We start from the raw sequence: 23,671 nt of genomic DNA on the forward strand, positions 1-23,671 counted from the left end.
TTATTGCTGTCTCTAGAAATGTTCATTTTTGCTGCAAAATTTGATTCAGTTGTGTAGCTAAGAATACACCACAATTATCTTTATAGTTCTGGAATATTTTAGTGCTGGTTGAGTTTAACGCATGCACTGTCCATGACAAATCCATTTCAAGTGGGAAGTCTGACATGGGGTTGATCACGTTTGTAATCTTAAAAATCTAAAGAAAATTGTTGCCGGTGTGGAATCTGCGTCGACAATGCCGGGGGGCGGGGCCTAGTCTTTGACGGACCTGTTGTGGGGCTCGAACTCGGATTCTCTTCGTCCTTCTCTCGATCCAGGTCGTCTCGGAACTTCTTGCTCGGACAGTCAGCTGATTTCGGTTCAGGTGAGTGCAACCGAGCCGAATTGTGTCGTTTTCTCGTATTTCAAGGTTTTTGCCGTACTTCCGATTCAGAATTTAAGGGAGGGCTCGTGTGTCTGACACAGGCGTGTCAAACAGGACCGTGGAAAGGCTGCGTGCGATTGTTAAACTTTCATATTTCCCGTCAAATAACGCCGGGATTTACGTCATCGTCCTCGGTTCGATCGATCTTGCTGGTTTTCATCGTGTTGGGATTCGAATTTAGGGGATGAGTGCATGGTCGCCGTTGGGAAGCTTGGGTTAAAGTGCAAAAGCAGATAAACAAAAAGTCTGTACATGTATATCTTTATTTTTTGTAAGATCGTTGAAGGCATTTCGGGTTTGGGTTCGGAATTCGAATTACAGGCAGCAGGTTTAATCCAAGGCAAACTTGTCTCGGCACAACTGCATCGGGAATAGTTGACATTCCAACACACGGAGACGCGCGCGTGCATTCCTACTATTTCGTTTTGTTTGTTATGCTTTTCACTTTGGAAATACTAACGGAATATATGACAAATAATAATACAATCAAATCAATTTGAGTTTTTTTTCCTGCCAGATCTCCCAGTTAAAGGGATTTGACGTCAAGCGCTGTTCATGACATCCAAAAATTAACAGTTAAAGGCAGTTTTTCCAGTTTCAATGTACTGGTTGGCAGGTATCAGTTGCTGGCAGTGATTTATATACTTTCAAATTTAAAAACAACATGGTTTTGGGTGGCATAACCATAGTCTTATTTTTTTCTATCCAATTTGTGTTGCTGGGTACTTAATATTTGAATTCTGTCTTATTATTATTGATCTTATTTTATGGACCACTTGCTTTGGGGAAGTTTTATGGTCACAAATTGTGATTGGCTCTTTGTAGTCATGTGTCATATGCTGCTTTCATCAATGGACTTGTTTCCCCTGAGTAGGAAATAGTTGGTTGCAGTCAGCACTAAGGACAGACAAGAGCAGGCCTCAACCTGGAAGCCAACTTTTATGTATTTAATGAGTGTCAGATGAAATGATGACAGCCACATAGAGATTATTTTGCATATTGTAGTACTGATTTTTCACTTTCTGTTGAGGAAATATTACACACAATGGAAAAACTTCTCTGTTCCAAAATCAACGTCCGCTGGATGGAAGTCTACTTTGGTCGCTTTCCAGACATTGTCTCAAAACCACCTCATGGCAAATGTATTGTTAACTACTGTGGCTATTGTGATGAATTGTCTTGGTCTGATTCTGAATCTGTCGTCTGTGGTCTTTGGAAATGGGCAGTGATCATTAACTGGCAGACTCACAGTAAAAATGGATTGGACGTCTCCATCCATTGCAGTCTGTTAGTTAGCAGTGCTCTCATCAATGATATTTTAGGTAATGTTAGCCATGATCTTATTGAAAGCAGTTTATTGTATTGTAACTACTGTATATTCTCAAATGTTTATCAGATATTCCATCAATATTCTCAAAGTATTTCGTCTTGTTCAAAGTCAACTTCAGTTTGAGTTCCTAAAATGTCCTCCCATCCACACAAACCTGCATGACTTTATCAGATAATACAGTATTAGCACACAGAGCTCCACCAATCACATCATCCATTGTCACTGTGATAAAGATTATTCAAAGTCGAGCATGCGTTTGACTAATCTGCAGGCTTTACTGCACGTTCAGATTATAGCCTATCCTTAAGGTGCACCACACATACACACACACAGTTGTATGACATGTTCCAAGAGGAGCCCAATTCAGATTGTGCTGCCTGTCAGTGATATGAACTTAACAGATGGTCAAATGACAGGAAGTTGACGCTAACCTGTCTGAGTACTTCTCTTCTCATACAATCTGCCTGCCATCTGTTTTATTCACTGATCGGTGTGTGTGTGTGTGTGTGTGTGTGTGTGTGTTCTCTATCCATGTATTATGTATGTGGGCAGGTGTTCCTCCCGGGGACACAAATTTGCATGCTCATACCCGCACGCTTTTCCCAAGATTTGTGCCACTGGGTACTTTGGTTCCAAGGATACACATAGTTTTAAGTACTATAGGGCAGAGATTACCAACCATGGTGCCAAATAACCCTGACGTGCCATCAGAGCATTTGTCATGTGCGCCGGGGAAAATTATTCAGTTCCACTTCATTTGTCTAAATGTAAATTTTAATTACAATTGTCATTTGGACTCTTTTGTCAATTGTGGAAAGATAGAGCAGAATCATTCAACCTTTTGCAAACAACTCCCCACACCCCCAATTAGGGTTGCTAAGCTGACAAGCTTTGTGACTCCAACAGCACAAGCCATTGCTAGCAGACGTACACTAGAGTGTTTTAAGTGATTTATTTTGGCACAATATTATTGTAACATCCTCCAGAATGAGGCAATCGTATTAACAATATGGAGCTAAAGGTCAAACCGAATGAGAAAACCAAAACAAATGATTCATCAAAATATATTGTATATACATTTAAACATAATCAAGCAAATTATCTCAATGTTTATTGGTTTCAACAAAGAATATTTTTAATATAATCTATTTTTGAGGAAATGTATTTGCGATGATTGCTAATGAACTGATTAACTTGACTGACTATACATAAAAAAACTGCGTATGACCCGCAGAAAAGCCAAATTTACTTTAAAAAAGTAAAGAAAGAAAAAAAAAATATATATATGTATATATTTTTAGGTTCTGCTTTGCTACTGACATCTGCTCTCACTGCTAAGGTTGTTTATTTCCAACTTTATTGTGTATACATTTAAACAGAATCAGGCAAATTATCTCAATGTTTATTTGATTAAACAAACAATATTGTTAAATATAATCTATCTTTGAAAATATTTATTTGGTACTGTGTACGTACTACTGACATGTCAACAATGCACAACCCAAAATAAGATTAATAACAAAAAAATGAATTGTTTAACTTGACCCACTATACATTAAAAAAACGATGCATGTGACCCGCAGAATTGCCAATTTTACTTTAAAAAAAATAGGAATAAATATGAAGTTCTGCTTTGTTACTGACATTTGCTCTCACTGATAAGGCAATTTTTTTATTCCCAACTTTAAATCATGCTCTTTGTAACACCGGTCAAGTTAAGTCACTATTTGAAATACACAGGCTCCAAATAAACCTCATTGAATTGTGCTTTGACAGACTCCAATAGTTTCATTTTTTTTTCCGTCATGTAAGCTATTTGCTTTGAAGAAGACGAGTGAGTTTCATAATTAGAGATGCATCAAGGGTGCTTATCTCTTTAATTAGCTGCTCAACGGGGGCAAAGAAGAGAGATATACTGATGGGATGTGAATGCGGTGGGGAGCTGGTCATCACTGCAGTACTTTCCTTATAAAATCAATTAATACTTTAAGAAGGAATAACTCTGCCAGGCCAACACACCCACATTAGCCAGACATGCTTCTTAATAGCAAAAGAATTGCATGCTGTTGATCTATTTGTTTGCCAGCCACTGAGTGTTTGCTATATATGCCTGTTATCTCCCTTTTGCAATTCTTACAACAGTTTAGTCAGTTTAGTGTCCAATAAAACAATCAAATTTTTCTCAAGTTGATGTCGACTTTAGACAGAATCATTAATATTTCGACATTCATACTTTTTGCCTCATTGTTGTTTAGTGCTTGTTTCTATAATGGAAAAGTAGTGCCTAAATGTAGGTAAACACTATCTAAGTGGTGCCCTGAAATCGGAAAACCTCAGAAGTTGCACAATTAATCTAAATTGATAATGAAATATAATCAAGTGTTGGAAAAACCTTTCTATAACATGGAGTTGGAATTGATCAATGGGACATGTCTCGATTTGGCAACATTGCCAATGCAAATGCCCCAAATTTGTTCAGCTCAACCCCAAGAATTTCGACTAGACTCAAGCTGAGCCATTCCAAATCCTTAATCTTCTTCTGGCAAAGCCATTCTTTTGTTGATTTGGATGTGAGCTTCAGTAAGTACCATGTAGAAAGACCAAGTTCCGCTTTTCCAGCAGATCCATTTGATGCCTACTATATACTTTTTTTTTGGTAGTAAACTGTGGCTGAAATGTTTCCCACGTGTTTGGGTAGTCATGCTTGGTTTCCCTTTTTGGCTTCCATCTTGCCCATTTACTCTATGGCCTCGGCAGAAGGGAAGAATAACAGTGTTATCCTGTGTTTAACGGCCATTATTTTCAAAAAGTTTTTCACCTTTAAATGGTATTATTCTGATGTCAGCAGCATCTTTTAAAGATTGTGTTTCTATGGATTAAAAAAACTTGTTTAGGTATTGTATACTGACTTGCTTTTGTGACATTTTTGACAAGATGATTGTCTGCCTGGGTTACAATGAGGCATTGATACGTGACATTTAGCACTCTGGACAGGAAGTCACGTGCAACGAACACATGTGCAATGCCACTCACTCGTGTGCCAGTGGTTTTGTCCTGATGCTGATACACGTGCGTTCACGGGGGAAAAGTGTGGCCCACCTGCGGAACAAACTTCAAAGGGACCCTGAGCTCATGCTCATTTGTGTCCGCGTGAGAGAGATGAAAGAGGTGCTGGTTCGATTCCTTGGGGATTTCTCAGCCGCCCCGCTTCTTATCTGTGCTGGGACCCTCTGGGTTTTTCTCTGCATGCGTATGTCTTTGGATGTGCATATTCACTTTCCCTCATGGGATGAAAAATGACTGTATTTCAGTCCTTTTCTGTCTCCATCTATTTATCCTCATAATTCATGTTGATTTCTTGCATTTTATTTCTTAACCGGGAGACATGGAAACTCCTTTTAATGTGATTGTGATGACATCATCCTAATATATGTCATCATTTGGCAACTGAGGAAATGTTCCTTAATAACTTTGAAAGTGTTTGCTTCAATGTCTCTGCTTAGTAAGTCTCCACTTTGATAATTTCCAATGCTGATGTCGTTTTCAACTCGTGTTCTCGCACGAACAAAGTGGAAACAAACCAGAAAGTCACCTAACGGACTGTTGCCTTATTGTTGATCCCAGATTAAGGCGTGGCCCCCAACAGATTATGTCACGCACACACACACACACACACACACACACACACACACACACACACACACACACACACACACACACACACACACACACACACACACACACACACACACACACACACTCACTCACCCACACCCAGTCATTTTGGGGAGTGTGAATTGAGCTTCCTTGATCATACCAACTGCTGTGAACCCCCAATCTCTTCACCCTCTAACATACATACTGATCACACAGTGTGTGTGTGTGTGTGGGTGTATGTGCGCACGTGTGTATTTGTAGCTGCAGGTGTTATTAATAATCCATAAAGAGGGTGGTTCCTCTCGATCAGTCCCTAGGAAGGCCACACAAACACACACACACACACACACACACACACACACATATTTGTTCTGCAGTCTTTGTGAGGACTTTTAGTAATGTGCACGCACACACACAATCAAAAACAATCTGTATCATGTGTGTGCGTGTGTGATACTAAAGATGGAGACTCTGAAATGTCAGGAAGTTTTTTTCAGGAACTCTCCTTAGGAAGTCAACTTTTAAATTTAGTTGCACGCTTAAACTAATAAACAACATGTGACGTCAATGTTTCTTAAGGAAGGTGCTGGTGTCCAATGTTCATGTTCGCTGTCAATATTTTTGGAGTTCTAGACTTTGCTTGTATGTGTTTTTATCTTTATTATTTGGACCTTATGGTTGTGTTTCTTTTATTTGTCTATGTAGTACCTTTTTATTTAATCTTGATGCCGCAAAGGGAACGCTTTGTCCTGATTCCGTATGGCAAATTCTTCTGAGAAATCTACCGTGTGACTTTCCCAGAACAACTAAAAGACCAAAGTTACTTTTGAAAGTCCCTGTGCGTTAGAATGTTGTGAAAACAGGGGACTCATGATGGTGAGATGAGTGTAGTTTTGCTTTTACAGCCAATCGTCACGACATTGTAGACGTGAGCAAAACCTCGCCCTTTTTCATTTTGCCATTGGAGAGATAGTGAGTGCAAATTCAAATAATTGACACCTTATTATGAACAAGCTATTAAACTTAATTAAAAAATATTCGTTTTAATATAAAGTATAATAATTAATATGGATTTCCCATTGAAGATTTTATCGCTACCATCCGATTTTTTTTCTAGATACGTTTTGCTTATACCGATAATTTTACACTCGTAAAAATAATGCAAAATTATAATATAACAAGTAAAGGACAAACTAGATTTTTCTATTAAAATGAGCCCTGCTGCTAGCTACATCCTCAAAAAATTAGGTGGTCATAAATATTATATGCTGCTCCTCTACTAGCGTTAGTTTCAAAAGGAAAAGTAGTCCCACTCAGCAGACATCTTTGCCCAGTGGTTTGATTTACAGGAGTTGAAAAGCAACATAAAAAAGTACTAGATCGGTTCTGATCTTGTGGCCAAATCCGAAAAATAGCTGTATCAGGTTGCCGAAACGGTACTGGTGTCGGATCGGGACATCACTACTAATAATTTTGATTGATAGAGCACCTTTGATGGCAAAGACTGCTTTACATAATGGATGGCAATACAAGTGCTAGGCTTAAAGACCAGAGTTGAGTTCTGAAACTTGGGTTGAAAGAGAATGGATAAAATAGAAAGGACAAAAATTCGGCATGGTGACGCATTACTTCTATTGAAGAATAAGTGTGAGAGTTATTTTCTGCCAGAGTTTGATGCGGGTGAGGACCCAAGCCACTTGGACATACTTGAGAGTGAAACGGGGCTTTTCCAGGCAGCATAAACACAACTTTGTTGCAGTAGTCCTACTGGGATGTAATAAATGTGTGAAAGAGCGTCTTGGAAACAGAAGGAGTCTGCGTATATTTTCTTGGTGGAACAAAGGACAGTTAGGGGAGGGATTTGATATGTGGAAAGAAGGGAGAAAGTGGAGCCCATGATGTCCAATCACGGTGCCCTGAGGGACACCATAGTGTTTTAGGGGCAAGTGTACAATTATCACTGAAGACAAATTGTTGCTAGAGGGAGAAGCGAAAAAGGGAACCAGGTGGTGGGTTTGGCGCTTGAGGAGAATGGTAAGGGAGACAATATCTAAAGATGCAGAGAGTTTGAGGAGGATTAGAAAAGGGATTTTGACAGTTTTGCCAGGTCGGAGTTGTATTGATGGACTTTGGTAGGTTGGCTATGAAGTAGTAATTGTTGAGGTCATCTGGGTCGAAGGCTTATCACAAATTCAGAGGGCTACAGTTTTCCTTTCAAAAGAGGAAAGACCAAATTTAGGAGCTGGAACTGATTACTGCCATTTTCTCTTCATTTTATAGAGTTAGGATCAAAGTGTTTGGAGTTTAAATGTGGTCATAGAATGTCTCTAACTAATCTCAAATCACCATGTTATTTTTGGTCCTTTATGTTTTTTTGGGGGGTTTGTTTAGTTTGCATATAAGGAATTGGATCAAAGCCAAACTCCAATTCAAAGCATTTGATTTTTTGGTAAAAAGCACCCGTGTCTCTGATGGTCGGCGTTGCTATGGTGATGGACCATGTTACCATGGTGATGAAGAGTATGGCTGACGGCAAAAAGAACTCGGATAGGCTCGAGTGTGTGCTTGTGTGCATCAAGTATTCAGTTTGATATAGTCGAGAACTCTCCTTTTTTTAATTGGACATAACACACATTTGCGTGCACACACACACACACACACACACACACACACAAAATGAAGTCCATGAAATTTCTAGTTATGAAAGCATGAGTTTCCCAGTTGATACAAAACTTGCTGACTATTTCATGAAGGTTTATATTTCCAAACGTTTTTTTTTCTCCTATTTGTTTGTTATTGACAAATATGGGGCAAAGTACAATATGTCAGCAAGCCTCACCAGAGGAATTTTGCCGAACAGACTCAGTGGAAGATAAAAGAGCAAGTTCCTCTTGAATGGATTGTTTTTTTCCCCTTGTGTTCCCATTTCCTCTCAGGGCGCCACCTCTTCCTTCCTTCTTCCCGTGTGTGCTTGTGTGTATTTGCTATTTAAACTTGCATGCTACCTAGCAGGAAGTCACACTCGGTCGGTATAGCCGTATAACATCAGCACAGAAATGTCATCAGCATTCGATTTTGTATGAGTCAAGTACATGCCTGCTCGCTGATAAAGGTGATACAGGAGTGCTAGTCCCATGCTTATAAAGGCTGTTGTAACAAAGGTATTGAATTGATCTTTCACACACCGCAACCTGGAAAATCACAGAACACAGTGTAACTCCGGAAATTGTTTGGGAGTTAAAATTCTGTCATGGCCAAAATTGCGGTGTGTGCCCTGCCTCTCGATCAAGGCCAGCAGTGACTCCAGATCACTTGTAACCCAGATAATGATAAGAATTGCAAAATGGAGGCATGGATAAAATAACAGAGGTTGATTAAACCATTCATTTTTTACCACCATTTTGCCAAATGTAAGTGTTTTTTCGCTTAGAAGACAACACTAAATGCTGCTGTCTTCTGTTTATCTCATTTTCTGAACCGATTTATCCTCAGAGTCGCAGGGGGTGCTGAAGCCTATCCCAACTGACTTGTAGCCAGAGGCGGGGGAAACCCTGAATTGGTGGACAGCCAACCGCTGTTTATCGCTAAGCTTTTTTTGTACTTCATAATTCAGAAGGACTCACTCACAGTGAATAAACAGAAATTCTGTGAGGTTTTTAGGCGATAATAGAGGATGAGTTCCAAAAAATGATGTGAGTACAGAATCGCGAGTATACTGGGATTTATTATTCAATTGAATTTAAAATCTAGTGAGAGTGATGCGACATTCCGTATATTGCATCTCTTACAATGAGTTTTGACAAATAGGGAAATATCAACATGTTCTTGTAGAAACTCAGGAAAAAAATAGAATGTTAATAATGAGCACAAATATGCGTCAACGTGGCTTGACTGTGTTCTATATTTGCAGATTAGAGGTCTTTCATGTGTCACTTTGCAGAGTTACAAGCATCAGATTAACTCTCAGATTAATGAATAAATGCTTGTGGTTTTATTTGTGTATGCGCGTGTGTGTTTCATAGACCAGCTTTAATAGGGATTAAACAGACTGTCCTATTTGGATGCTACTTTATATTTCAACACAAAAACTTAAAACACTAAGGCCCTCCCTGATTTTTTTATGCGCTGAAATCTTCCCGGATGAAATTTGTTTATGTATGTGGCCCAAATTGAATTTTTACAACAAACACCAAGCACACATTTTCCATTTATAACGTATATTTTAACCTGATTTTTCTCAGGCTTTCATTTTTTTACATATAATATATACCTTTTTCCCATTTTTTTTTTACCACAAGGCCGTTTTCTAGTCTCAATTTATTTTTTCCACAACACTACTGCCACACCCTATAATGCCCAACCAACCCACGTCCAGTTTATCCATTTCGGGCAACATTTTAACTTCTTTTAGATTTGTACTAGGTGTCATTCTGTTAATGTTCTGCACACAAGTATAACCTACTTTTACTACAAAGTCATAATTTTGTGCCTGTAATATTCTGTTTAAAAAAGCTTTGACATCACCTGTGTGGAGTTTGCATGGTCTCCCCGGGCCTGCGTGGGCTTCCTCCAGGTATACTCCAGTTTCTTCCCACAACCCAAAAACATGCATGGTAGGCTGATTGGACACTAAATTGCCCCAGGTATGGGTGTAACTGTTCATGGTTGTCCTTTGTCTCCTTCTTCCCTGTGATTGGCTGTCCCCCGCATCAGCTGGTATAGGCTCCAGCACCCCCCGCGGACCTAATGAGGATAAAACGGTTCAGAAAATGAGATAAGAAAATGTTGATGTTCCTAAAATCTATTTTAATATCAACTATACTGTAATATTTTTAGATTTAGTGTCAGGATAAAAAGTTTTTTTTTCTTTCTCTGATATTGTATTTCATGACGTGGGGGTGGGCGACTTGCATGTGGCAGATGTTAACTGCCTTTTCATGTCGTTATACGTATGACCTTGCCGAATGACACATTTTAGCAGCAGCAGGAGCAGCAGCAGCAATCCTTGTTGTATTTGTCTCCTTCCGCTCAAGCTTTTATTAAAGTGTATCATTTTTCTCCAAGTGTTGGTTCTATCACTCGTCTCCCTCAAGGGTCAACATTTTCCCCTGTCACTCAAAGAAATTGCCACTCCTCCAATGCACCGATCTAGTCCTTTTTAAAAGTATCTCTTTAGGCTTCCTTTCAACAAGTTAAATTGTAGAGGATGTTTTGAGCTCTCGTCTATGAAACAAGATGGTCAGGTTTAGAATGGGGTTTAAAGGAATGTTAAATCTTAAATCAGAAATAGCTGGAAGCAAATGACTGCCTCATTCTCCCTGTGTATGAGAATGTCAGTGTCTTCGTGCCTTTTGGGAAGTAGTCATTCAGCAGCATTTCCATAGCAATCTCTGGTAGAAACATTGATTTTCGTGCATGTTACTTTCTCCTCCAGCTCCGTTTCTTTTTTTTCGCACTTGCAGTTTAAAAACATGCAGTACACAGTCAGTTTTTTTCAATATAAAAAAAAAATGATACAAATATTGCCTTTACTCTTTGTTATTAAACTACTGCTTTAAAGATTACAAAAATAGCTTCACAGAAAACCTATTCTTTATTGAAGAAAACATACTGAGTTACAATAACTAGTATTGGGGCTACTTTACAACTACACTATGTCAGACATATTTTAGGTACTCTGGAACACTGTTGTCTCACTGTCTTTACGCGGGTGTTTTTCAACAGTTGGCCATTTTTTTAAGCAATACAGTGTTCCCTCGCTTATCGCGGTTAATGGGGACCGGGGCCCCCCGCAATAAGTGGATTTACGCGAAGTAGGGGTGCCCCTTCAAAAAATGCTTAAAGAAACGTGTAGCACGTGCACAAAAGCACCACCAGGCAAAAACATCATAATAGTCTGTATGGAGGATCTTCTGCAGTTTTTTTTGCACATAAGAAACATTGGTATTGGGAGTTGTGAACATTGTTTTTTGCCTGTAAACAGCCATGACGTCATCAATGCGATTCCTGAACTCACACCATGTTATTGACCATTTCTCTGATGCAATTACTAATTCTTATTGAATATTTTGTTTCCACCTCTTGTAAGATGATGTAATTTATAATTTTAACTTAATATCTTTACATTTTTTATTTTTATTTATCCTGAAAAAAATCTGCGAAGCTCTGAGTCCGCAATCAAACCCATGCATATAGTTAATTCTTCAAAGTTAGTGAGGTCTGGCGACCAATCAAGAACAAGCTACCATGGGACAAGCAAAATCTGGGCTGGAGAGCGTGTGTTTATACGTGTACTTGCAGTCGTGATGAATCTGTTGACTGTCTCGCTCGAGGCAATCTTGATGAGGACAATCTTTGCCTGGGATCGATGGAAATTGATTTATTTTCTGGATGCTCGTTAAACCTTGCTAGGGAATTTAATCAAAAGGTACGATAGACCACTAGGAATTGATGAATTAATTGCGATAAAGGAAGGGCAAAGTTGACTATGTCACTAGTTGGAGGAGGTGTTCCCACGTGTCAATAAGAGGAACATTTGTGAGACCAGTCACATACTGTAACTGAATCAGATGGTTAAAAAAATGCTCCCATCAGTGGCACCTAGAACATGAAAGTTTATGCTCTTCATGGGTCATCATAGAAGAATTTATCAAGGCATTCAGATTCTTCGCGACCGGACGTTTGGTCACCGATCTTTTGGTTGCCGGTCTTTTGGTCGCCGGCCAAATGTACTTGGATATTAAACAGTACTTAGATATTAAACAGTACCTAGATATTAAACTCTCTCTCTGAGATATTGAGCTCTCCAATGAATATAATTTTGAGAGCTGGCTTCAACGGTAAACTCTTTGACCGCCGACCAAAAGACCGGCCACCAAAAGACCGGCGACCAAAAGACCAGTAACCAAATGTCCGAGCACCAGATTCTTCAGCAAAGAACAGATTTGACAGCCGAATGCTTCACATTTTAAAATTTTCCTTCAGTTAGCGCCTCAATATGAATCCTGCTCAACCAAATTCAGACCGTGCAGGTTGGAAAGTTTTTTTTTTGGGGGTTGTTTTCAATCGGGGGTAGAAATGGGCTTTAAATGGCGAGACTTTCTCATGGGGGACCCCTAATGAAGTACTTTGTGGGCTTTTGGAATACACTGAAAAGCTCAAATCTGTAAAAGAAGGTATCTTAATTCCCTCTGGAACTTAAGTAAGAAAGGTCAAAATGTTGAAAGGAATGTGTTTCCATTGAGGAGCCGTCAGATGCTGTCCTGGGAGTTACACGTCCCATTAAAGTTGAAGTCCTTGAAGCCCATCCATCCATCCAACCATCCACTTTTCTGCACTTATCCTGTTCCCTGTGGGCTGGTCAAGAACAGAGCACAAGGAATAAACTCTCTCTTTCAGGCAAACAAACAATTTCAAGTCTTCAATCAGGTCCACAGGGAAAGATTCACCCCGAGACCTTTTGACTACGACGGCTATCCAAGCACTAACAGCTTGATTCACAGTACCCGACTTGTGTTTAATTGTGTACACAAACATTGTGCACCGCAACAAACTCACTGTGTCAGTGTGTGCATGTGCACATCCATGAAATGCATTTCCTCCCAATTACAGCACATCACCTTTCACCTCACCCCCGCAGACCCCCTCAGTCCCAAACCTCATTCGCTACGGCGCTTGCTTGCTTCACCGCTCGACAAGCTGCTTTTCACATTGGATGACTCCGCCTTCCCCCTACCCCACACACACCCCATCACCAGCCCCCACTCGGCCTTCATCTTTTGTTTCGGCTACAAAGCCTCATAACCACACACACACACACACACACACACACATTAACTCACAGACCGGGTGGTGTTAAATGTAATTTTCTATTGCTGCCTTCACACTTGTGCACCTGTTTTATTGTTGCCAAAGGCATTGGAAAAAGTCTTAATTAATGATGACACATACATAAAGTAGATGTGCACATAATACACACGCAAACAGTTTATATATACAAGTTGAAATTGATATTCTAACTCAACGGTTACAGATACTTCTGATAGACCTAAGCTCTTCCACGCTAGAGCCACACCCCGTCTAGGCTAGAACTAGGCAAACATGTATTTGTTTTTTCTCCAAAATCCTCACACACACTTCTTTGTAGCTCCCTTAGTTTTTGGAAAAAAAATTGTACAGGTACCATTATATATTTTCAGTTGTGTGCATGTGAAGACACATCAATTTAAAGCTCACACCTACACAATATTTATGTATGCAGCTCCACCAGCTGTCAATTCACTTTCTCTTATATTCGCACACACACAAACACACACACACGCTAACTCCACAGCTGTGTATTGCGTTTTTCTCTTTCAATTTATGTAGGTGTGTGAGTGTGTGCATGCGTGCTGTTGTCGTGTGTGTGTGTGTGAGAATAATATTTCATGAGGGTCTTGGGGAGGAATTGACAAACGCCCCCAGATGAGCTCTTAAGGCACGCACACACACGAACGCATACACACGCTTCAGTGAATACCAAAAAGCATCTTTGTTAGACGTTTAGAATCATCGTGGTTGACAGACACCATCGGTGTGTGACAGTGATCTATAGCTCTGCACATTCGGTGTGTGTTGCTTGTGTTCTTGTTGTGACTGCTTACATGAGCTTAGGTTGTTGTATGTGAGGCTGTCGACAAATAAATGAGCAGTTTTTTGCCACGGTTCACTGATTTAGATGAACGGAGATGAATGAGATAAGACACATTCTTCTAACCCTAAATATGTACATCAAATCCAGTGTGAGGGTTAGGCAGTAGTAGTAGTAGTAGTTGGTGGTAGTCATTCCTGACAGGTGTTTGATACTTGAATCATCTGTGGTCTTATAATTGCTCTTTCAACAATCCTATTTGTCACACACTTCACAGATTGACACCATGAGATCAGAATGACAGCTGATAATTCTTTTTCTATTGGCTGGTCCCATTAGTGCAGTGACGACTAGTGGCTGCCAACCATAAGAACAGATTATGATAATAAATTGAAGTATAAGTAAGTTTAAAAATGAGTGATCCCACCATCTGGTTCTTTGCAATTGACTGTCATGAGGCAGCATTTGTGGCAGTTGGGAAATTTGAATTTGGCAAAGAAACTCATTTTTGCTTCAAATGTGTCGTTCGTCTTGTCGGGCACAAATCACTGTGTGTTCACACATTTTTGTTCACTTTATGTTATCATGTAGCTCTGATTCATGCCCCAATGCAACCCAGAACTCTTCATATCTACTTTTACTCAATTTCTCAGGAATCTCCTTCAGAATTATGACAGTAAACTTAAAAAAATATGTTTAAATAGTATTGGCTTGTATGCTCATTTATACACTCATGGAAAAATAGTCCAAAAGGATAAATTGAGTTCTCTTGGATGAGGTTTTCTTGAGTTTTTGTTTTGTTTGTTCTCCAAAGTTTGTTTCACTAGCATAAATATAAACAAATAGTATGAAATTTACTCTATGTAATTTTTTGTAATTACTTTAGGATTATTTTGTTGTTTTTGCTATCCCTTTACTCTTTCACTGAGATTGAGTTATAGACATTGAATCAATTTTTTAACTATTCAATGTTGAAACAAATATTAATATAATTGATGAAAAACATTACCCGAAGGCCTATGAATCATCAAAAGATTTAGAGATTCTGGAGAAATATCCGCATGTTAAGTGCCAAAGCTGAAAACCAGAAAATGTGAAAAACTAATATTAGCAAGCAAATTTCACCACCACATCTTCAATTTTCAAACTTTAAAACCATATTTAATATCAACAGACCATAATTCGCCTGAAAGGGAGTGACGCAAAATTACAATGCGCTCCAAGTACAAATGTCTAATTAAATTAGCAAATCACGGCGTCAAGTCCTTAGGGCCAAAGAATTGTAATTAAAGAAAAATTCGAAAGCCAACATCTGGGATGATTTGGGGTTGCCTAAATCCCCACGGCAAGGGTCGACCGCGCATCTGCGAAAGTTCAATTAATGGAGAAAGTTACATCTTAATTTAAGCTAAAAATAAAAGAAGCCATTACTTTTATAACAGATTTGCATAAATCATGTTGACAAACATGAGAATTTGTGAAGATTTGCGGTTCCAATTTGATTTTCGCAGCTCTACAATGTTGATATTTCAAGCATCACTGGTTCAGATGCATTTCAACGGTATACTTTTATTATGTGGTTTTCTTTACGGCTCTGCAACACAGTGCAAAAAGATGAATGGTGAAATTGCATTTGTTCTGTCGCTTCACATTCAACCTAACCCTTAAGATACTGAGCTTTTTTTTATTTTGGACTGTTTTTTTTTTAAAGATACTTTTTATTTTCCTCTTAAATAAATCATGTAAGAAAATATCTTTCTTTGTATATTTTCCTCATCTTTCTAAACTTTTATTATTATCCTTACCATGTTAGGCCAAAATATGAACAAAACAAAAACAAGCGTGGGTTGTTTTCCGCCCCAAGAGCATAAGTGTACACTCATGTACGGGTAAACATCTTTTCAAAACGAAATCTCAGTGCAATAAAACAAAAAAAAAAGTGGGAGAGAGTTTGAAATCCACACTTTTGAATGATGTTGACAACAGTGTTTTATGTGAAATTGATTATTTTTCATGGTGGTTTAAAGACACCACCAAGTAGGTTATCACACTGGCGTGATCATTGCACTCAGAGGGTTAAACAAATGAACGCCTGCCTTAATAAAACAACAATGTGATCCTATTGTAAGAGAAAATATAATGTATATTTGCTTATTTTTATGCATAATCTACATCAAGGGTGGGCAAACTTTTGGGCCCGGGGGACAACATTGAAACATTTAAAACATTTAAAAATTTGACAGATGGGCCGGGTCAGCACAAGATACGATACATATAAAAAAGTGCATCCGTTAACAGTCCATATGAAACATAAGCAGAGAAAACAGACTCAAGTATTAACATACTCATCACTCAAGTCAAAAGTATAAAGGACAAAATCAAGTAAAAAGGAATGTATTAGGAAATATTAAAATGTAATTTTAAAAAAGATAGAGAGGCTGTAAAACACAAAAAACAAAGAAGAGTGGACAGAGCTACTGCCACTGGCTCCGCGTGATGGCTCCATCTTTAAAAAAAAAAAAAAAAAAACATTATTTGGACAACGTCGGCGGGCCGGATGTGGCCCGCAGGCCATAGTTTGCCCATGGCTGAACTACATCATGTTAGCAATCCAAACATTTGATAAAACATTCATTTACACTGTATCCATAAATGCACCACGTGTGTTACAAGGTAGCTGTTCAGTGCAGGTGGCTGTTGGCAGGAGCTGTGAGCCCCCCATACCAATTACACTGGCAAATGGTGCGCTAAATGCTAAAACCATTCTGCTGTTTTTTTTTATCCACATATTTAATTCAATTTATTTTCTATTGACATTAATCACGTGTCTTACAGTTTTTCCACCAACCAGTCTGCAGATGACTGCACAAGTGTACCAAAATGAAAATGATCTGTTCCATCGTACAACGTGTAATAACCTCAATGTCAGTTAATCGTTCAGCACTAATATGTATTTACCATTGAAGTTTGATGGGCCATTGAATCGCTGAATCTCATTCTTCCTGACCTTCAACTCTTTCTGTAACCAATCATATTCCATTCATCCAATTTCTGTACCGCTTATCTTCACAAGGGTCGCGAGGGGTACTGGATCCTGTCCCTGCCAACTATGGGCTGCATGCGGGGGACACCCTGAATTGGTTGGCAGCCAATCGCAGGGCACAATGAGACAAACAACCATTCACACTCACAGAAATTTAGAGTGTTGACCCAGGCTACCATACATGCTTTTGGGATGTGGGAGGAAACCGGAGTCCCTTGGGAAAACCCACGCATGCACGACGAGAACATGCAAACTGCACAGAGAAAGGATGTCAATGGAGATTGAACTCAGAACTGTAAAATACACGTGCCAACCACTCTTCGATTGCGTGAAGATATGATATGATCGAATATTATACCAACGTCAAAAGAACTCAATGATTGTACTGTTATTTCAGTCAATTCCTTGGATTAATGCTTCATAATTCCCCTAATTTTTTTTACAACGACAAGCCCACCATTTACATGATCCCATATGCATAAACTGTGTAGTTGTAGTTATGTGAAGATACTCATTCATAAATGCAACCCGCAGTTGTACAGATCGAATGGAATAGTTCTATTTTCATTCCTCCCAAAACAAATGGCGCATCACCGCAGGGCGGCGCACGGTTCCCCAACCATCGTTAAGGTGCGAAGGGTGTGGTCCGCTTAAAAGATATCTAGCAGAACCTCAATCTTTTCTTTCTTGCTCTGTTACTAACGGCGGGCCTCCAGCTGCTGATGAAATATTAATGACCATGACCACGCCCCCGGCGCTACACGCCCCCCTCGGTGTACCCTCCCCCTCCGCTCACTTCTTCTTCCTTTCCATAAGTCGAAGTGTCTCTCACTCTCACACTCCCTCTCTCTCTCTCACAGAACAATGTGTGGTTAACAATAGTGGGATTACAGCCGCCCACAGCTGCGAGTGCCCCGCCTTCCCCAACAGCCCACCTCAACCCCCCCATCTGTCTGTGGCGGCTCGACTCGCTCTGTTTCATCCACTTCTACTCGTCTGCTGCTTGGAGGAATGAAAGGACCAGCGCGTGTCTGCTGATTTAAGTAAGTGTCTATCGCCCACACACTTTCTTGGATTGACAGATGCCTGCTTAATTGGGCTAATTAAGGTCATTATTTTACACGCCGGACAAGTTTTCTCTACACAGATGTGTGTGTGTGTGTGTGTGTGTGCCTGGTTCTGGTGTTGCTTGATGGATGCTCTTTTGACTTGTGATAAACCATAGCTTCCATTGTGTCGAAATGTTCTCCTTCACATCAGAACCGTCTGGTAGTGATGATAATGATGATGATGTTGAAGCATCAGTTGCATGCAGGCTCAGCAGTTAAAGTTTAGGGTGATGGTGGTACCTGTGACCTAATAAAAGAAAAAAATACCATTCAGGTCTGATACCTTCAAGTCGGTCTTACCTCTTTCATTATTTTTAACATTTTATATGGCTGATTGATATTCAGAGGCATATTTGCACCATTTTGTAGGAAAAGAGCCCAACACCGAATTGATTTCCCAGTGAAAATGTTTCAATTGAAGCAACTCACTCATTCTCAGTGCAGATAGATTGAGAGTTCTCGGGCTCTGTTGCGCCAGGACAATTATAGATGTATGCGCCTACGGGGCGGAAAATCTATTTTCTTCTCCCATCTTTAAATTCCTACTTATTTGCAAAGTTGGAACCCTGTCATCATTATGATCATAAAACTAATTTAAACATTAGACATAACCCAGATGCACATAAGATACCGTTTTAACATTGTAATTATTTATTTTATTAATGTAGCTACCTGACCCTAAGTGAAAAAGTCATTGCCCCTCCTTGTTAAATCAAGAATTTCTTGTGGCTGATCATGTTTTTTGGCAAAACTGAGTTCATTTTCAATGACCACACCCAATCGAGATCACCTCCAGATCTGTTGAATCAGCGTAAAGTGCGTCTGTCTAGTATAGTTTGTCCAAATATTTCAATGAGCTAAAACAGAATGCCATCATTTATATTTTTGTAAAAATCAAGAAAATATTAGAGATTAAATGTGAAAAATTACACCTAAAACCATTGGAAAAGGATGAAAAATATTTTTCAAGACTCGGTAAATCAATAACAACAATGAAACCCACTCAAAAGACACAATATAATTAAAATGTGTACTGTATTTTATATATTTTATTGTCCATATAACAACTGGTCATTGATACACATACAATAAAAGTCAAAAGTCTGTCTGAATGTCTGAAGCTTTGCCTAAGAACCACCCCAAAATTTGGAATATTGATCCCACATCTAGTGGCCATCACCTGACATCTGATGATGTCTCGTTTTGAGTCATGCTGTTCTTTGTTTTAGACATTCTTGGCGTGGTCTTCCCTAGAGATGAGGTCCCGAGTCTATCGTATATTTCTTATGTATTACAAAAAGGACAGACAGCAGGTTGTCAGGAACACTTGCAAGTAAATATGACTGATTATAACCTTGGGCTACTTTCCACATGTTGACCCATGGCAGGTTGATGTAACGTAAACGGGGTGTTGCACGTCAGTGAGCGCGGCGCATACATTTCCTCGCCACCGCTTCAAATCTCCGCCCTTTTTCTGTCTCTGCATTCTCATTTTTGTGCTTGTTGTCATAACAACCTACAAATGTAAACCTGTGTGAGTCTGTTTTAATAGTACTATACTCTTAAAACTTAGCAGTTAGTCCGCGATCAAGAGTTTTTCTTTTTCTCTCTCCTTTTTTCTTTTAAGCTTCTACATTGTGCTGACTTCCACAACCTGTACGGAGCACTTAAACAGCCTTTCTTGTGATCAAATGCACACACCTAATTAATTGTAGAGGAGGCTGCACTGGCAGCAAGCTTGTGCACGCATGCAAGGTCTATGAATGGTTAATAGACTTCATGTGATTTCCACTGGCACTTTCATTAAATAGATTTAAGCAACTGGGAGGACGGGCTTTGATTGGAAGGAGATGAATGCAGACGTGTTGACGGTGAAAGGCTAGATTAAAGAGACTTGGAAATAGAAAATGGGAGATGTTTAGCTCTGTGCTTTTTGCCTTTTTCCTTTTATTTTTGCTCATAAATCAAGCCAACTAACCTTTATAAGGCCAACCAAATTCTAACATACTTTTCTGCCATCCTGATTTTTGTGCATTATCAAAGTTCCTCTCTGGGTACTAGTCCTTCTCTGCCTTTTATAATCTACCCTCTGACCTTCTACATACTTATTGAGCAGTAACCATAAGGCATGAAACCATACTGCTGCTCACAAATACTTATGTCCTGATAGTAGGCTAAACTATACTTACCTATAACTTAATTGCACGGATCATGAACTTTATTTCTCTACAGTTCCCCCAACTCCGCACATAGCCCCCGTTTTTAAATATACACCGATCCTGATGACTTTGAACTACAGCAGGTGTGGTGAACAAGTTAGACTCAAAGAGCCAAAGTTTCAAACGGTGATAATCAAAGAGCCACAATTTGAGTCAGAAGCAGCATAAAACAAATCTAATCTGTCAAATTATATTTTATAAATATATATGTATATATTCTTTTTAATTGTCCCTAATGAATTGAGTTTGTTTTAAGAGAGAATAAAATAAGGAAACAAGGCGAAGAGCCACAATATATACAAAATATGATACAAAGCAAAGAGCCGCATGCAGCTCAAGAGACACGTGTTTGCCTCCCATCAACTACTAGATCTTGGACGTTACAGGCCCACTGTCAACGCAGGTGGTGCTTTACTGAATCTGATAGATTGGGCCTCACTGATCCACATCATGTAGTCCTTTTTCTTTGTAAAATAAAGCAAGAAAGTACAGTTTTAACTCAAGCTAGAGTCAGTTACTATAAGTGATCTAAAATCTTTAAAACTGTATACTGTAACCTGTAGAACACAACTGGTGCCTCAAATGCTTTACCTGGATAAAGGTTGACTGTTTATACTTGGGTTAAAAAGGGAGTCAGGACACAATTGCCACCATTGAAAATGATTGTAAAGGACAGGAATGATTTCATGAAAATGTTTATGCTCACTTTTTCACCACATAAAACAATGGACACCAAGCAAAGGGTGGGGCAGAAGCTTCAGCTTTTGTAAAGCCCTAGCCCCCACCAAACCCCCCCCCCCCCCCCCCCCCCTGTCACACATTCGCATTTTTCTTTGACAGATGCATTTCATTAGCTACATGTTACCAAAAAATAACACAGACACACATACAAAAAAATATAGATATGCAAGGCATAGTAGGTGTTGATCCTAGTGGTTTGTTTCTTTAGTTTTAATCTACAAGTTATTTTATTTTTGGTTTCACACCATCTTTTTGGTTTCCAAAGACTATATCTTCCCCATTTTCTCTGACAAATAGACTTTGAATTATAAAAGAATAATCATTGTAGCTTTTGTTCATCTCAGTCTCTGTGTTTAATATCTTGGAAGTGTTGTTTTGCAGGCACTCCTTATATCTTAACACAATAGGTTAAACAGGGTCAGATCAATGCACAGTAATATGCATCTTACTTAACACACCACTGCTCGTTTTACCTGCCATTTCCAATTTAGTTAGTGGATCTTGTGCCCACGCTCTCCGTACTTGTGGTCTTTCATTAAATTCTTTCATTTCATTAAAATATACATGAGTAGATAAAAGCTATTTTTGATTTCCAATTATCACCAACGTCTTATGTTATAAAAAGAAAGCTTTATTTTGCATTGAATTGCCTCACTTTTCCTCTCAATTTCTTTAAGATGAACAGAAAGCTGCCAGATATGTTCTTATGTACAAAATGAACAATTTTGGTCGTACCTTGGGTAACACACATTTAATAGCTGCTACTCTACTTTTGACCCTCAGCCATTTTTAAAAGATGCCTCCCGTTAGCGAGCGTCTCACCATTTTCATTCCTTATCATTCCATTTCTCTTTTACCGTCTGCCAGCCTGCCCTTTGGTCCCACCACCAATTCTGCTGGTAAAATCATTTAAACCCTGATTCTAAGCTTCTAACCTTTATAGCCTTTCCATTTGCAGTTTTGAATGAATGCCTTCTCTACTCGTCTGCCCACAGACAGACATGCTTTCCTCCTTTATCTCCATCCCATGTACCTAAATATCAACCAATAGAGGTCCTTATTAACATATGCTGCAAATAATGCAGTGTGAAATCATTAGGATGAACACTCAAAAGTTTAATGATGTTCATCTTCTTCATAGGTGGAGACTCCTTAAAATATATTTTGTGAAGGCTAACATGGAGACTTCATTCTTAAAGCTGTGGATAAACTTGCTTTTTTTGGACCATAGCAAAATCAATGTCTTGGAATAATGCAGTGATCAGTGCTGTCTGTATTCAAAAAAACTACAAACTTCAATAATGGTGGATGCAGTTTTATTCAACTTATCCTTCCTTTACATCGGGGGTTGGCAACCATAGGTTCTGGAGCCTCATGTGGGTCTTTAATCTGCCTTAGTGGCCCGCTGGAGATTTTTCCAAAATGTTTGAAAATGGGGAGGGAAATATATTTGCTCATCCGTGCATTTTCTGAACCCCTTTATACTCACTAGGGTCGCGGGGGGTAGTGGAGCCTATCCCAGCTGACTTTGGGCCAGAGGTGGAGGATAGCCATTCACACTCATACCTAGGGGTAATTTAGAGGGTCCAATCAGCCTACAATGCACGGCTTTGTGATGTGGAAGGAAAATGGAGTACCCGGAGAAAACCCACGCACAACTGGGAGAACATGCAAACTCTGTACAAGTGGACAGATGTAGATTTGAACCCAGGACCTCAGAGTTGTGAGGCCGACGTCCTAACCACTCCAGCTGCCAATCCGCTAGAAGATTGTATAGATCAAATATTACTGTTCAACATTTCTGTCAATGAAGATGGTATGCTAGATGGGATGCCTGTTGTTAACAAGCCAGTGCCTGTGTGATGGGTCTTAGATCCAAAGGGGAAAAGAGAAGAAAAAAAACTGGGGAAAACCGATGATTCAGCGTTTCTTAGACCGAATCATTTGCATTCATTGCCAATGCGGAAGGATCGGCCTGAATGTTTGCTTTTTAGAAAGAAGTTGTTAAATAACCAAAAGAGTCAAGTGGAAAGACATTTCCAGGTAATTCATACTATGTTTGCAGCTGAGTAGAGAAAACGTTTGATTGCATTACTTCTAGCGAAAGTAAATGTGCGCATAAAAATATATTTTAGAAGTAGATTGCATCTGTAAACTCCACCACTATCGTTCACTGATGGTGAAAAGGCACATTATGCACGTTCCGTTTTGTTGTTTTTTAAAAATGATTGGATTTCTTAATTGAATTTTCTTTCATTTCATCAAAGCAATAAAACTTAATTTACTAATATTGTATTGAAGTTAAACTTGAGGCAGCATCATACAACAGGGCGTCGTTCGCTAGAGAATCCACTGCAGGGAAAACGAAACTTCAATCATGAAGGCATGTAGCCAATTTAATCATTTTGATAGCAAACTAATATAGATACATAAAGCATTTGATGCCTTCATAATAAGGATTTTCATTTTTTTGCAGCTCCAGACCTATTTCCTTTTCATTTTTTTCCCATCCTATGTCT

The 23,671-nt window shown here is 39.2% G+C and overlaps 1 protein-coding gene across 4 annotated transcripts in view; it reads left to right on the forward strand.

Annotated features, from left to right (window-relative positions):
- The first annotated feature begins 227 nt into the window (after positions 1 to 227).
- Positions 228 to 23,671, forward strand: part of plxnb3 (plexin B3) — a 49,578-nt gene continuing 26,134 nt past the window's right edge. For all 4 annotated transcript variants that reach the window (XM_077715144.1, XM_077715161.1, XM_077715153.1 and 1 more), the window contains exons 1-2: positions 228 to 364; positions 17,944 to 18,126. The gene's annotated coding sequence lies outside the window, so the exon portion shown is untranslated. The remainder of the gene's footprint in view (positions 365 to 17,943; positions 18,127 to 23,671) is intronic.

The sequence above is a fragment of the Stigmatopora nigra genome, chromosome 1 (genome assembly GCF_051989575.1).
Source record: "Stigmatopora nigra isolate UIUO_SnigA chromosome 1, RoL_Snig_1.1, whole genome shotgun sequence".
Lineage (NCBI taxonomy): Eukaryota > Metazoa > Chordata > Actinopteri > Syngnathiformes > Syngnathidae > Stigmatopora > Stigmatopora nigra.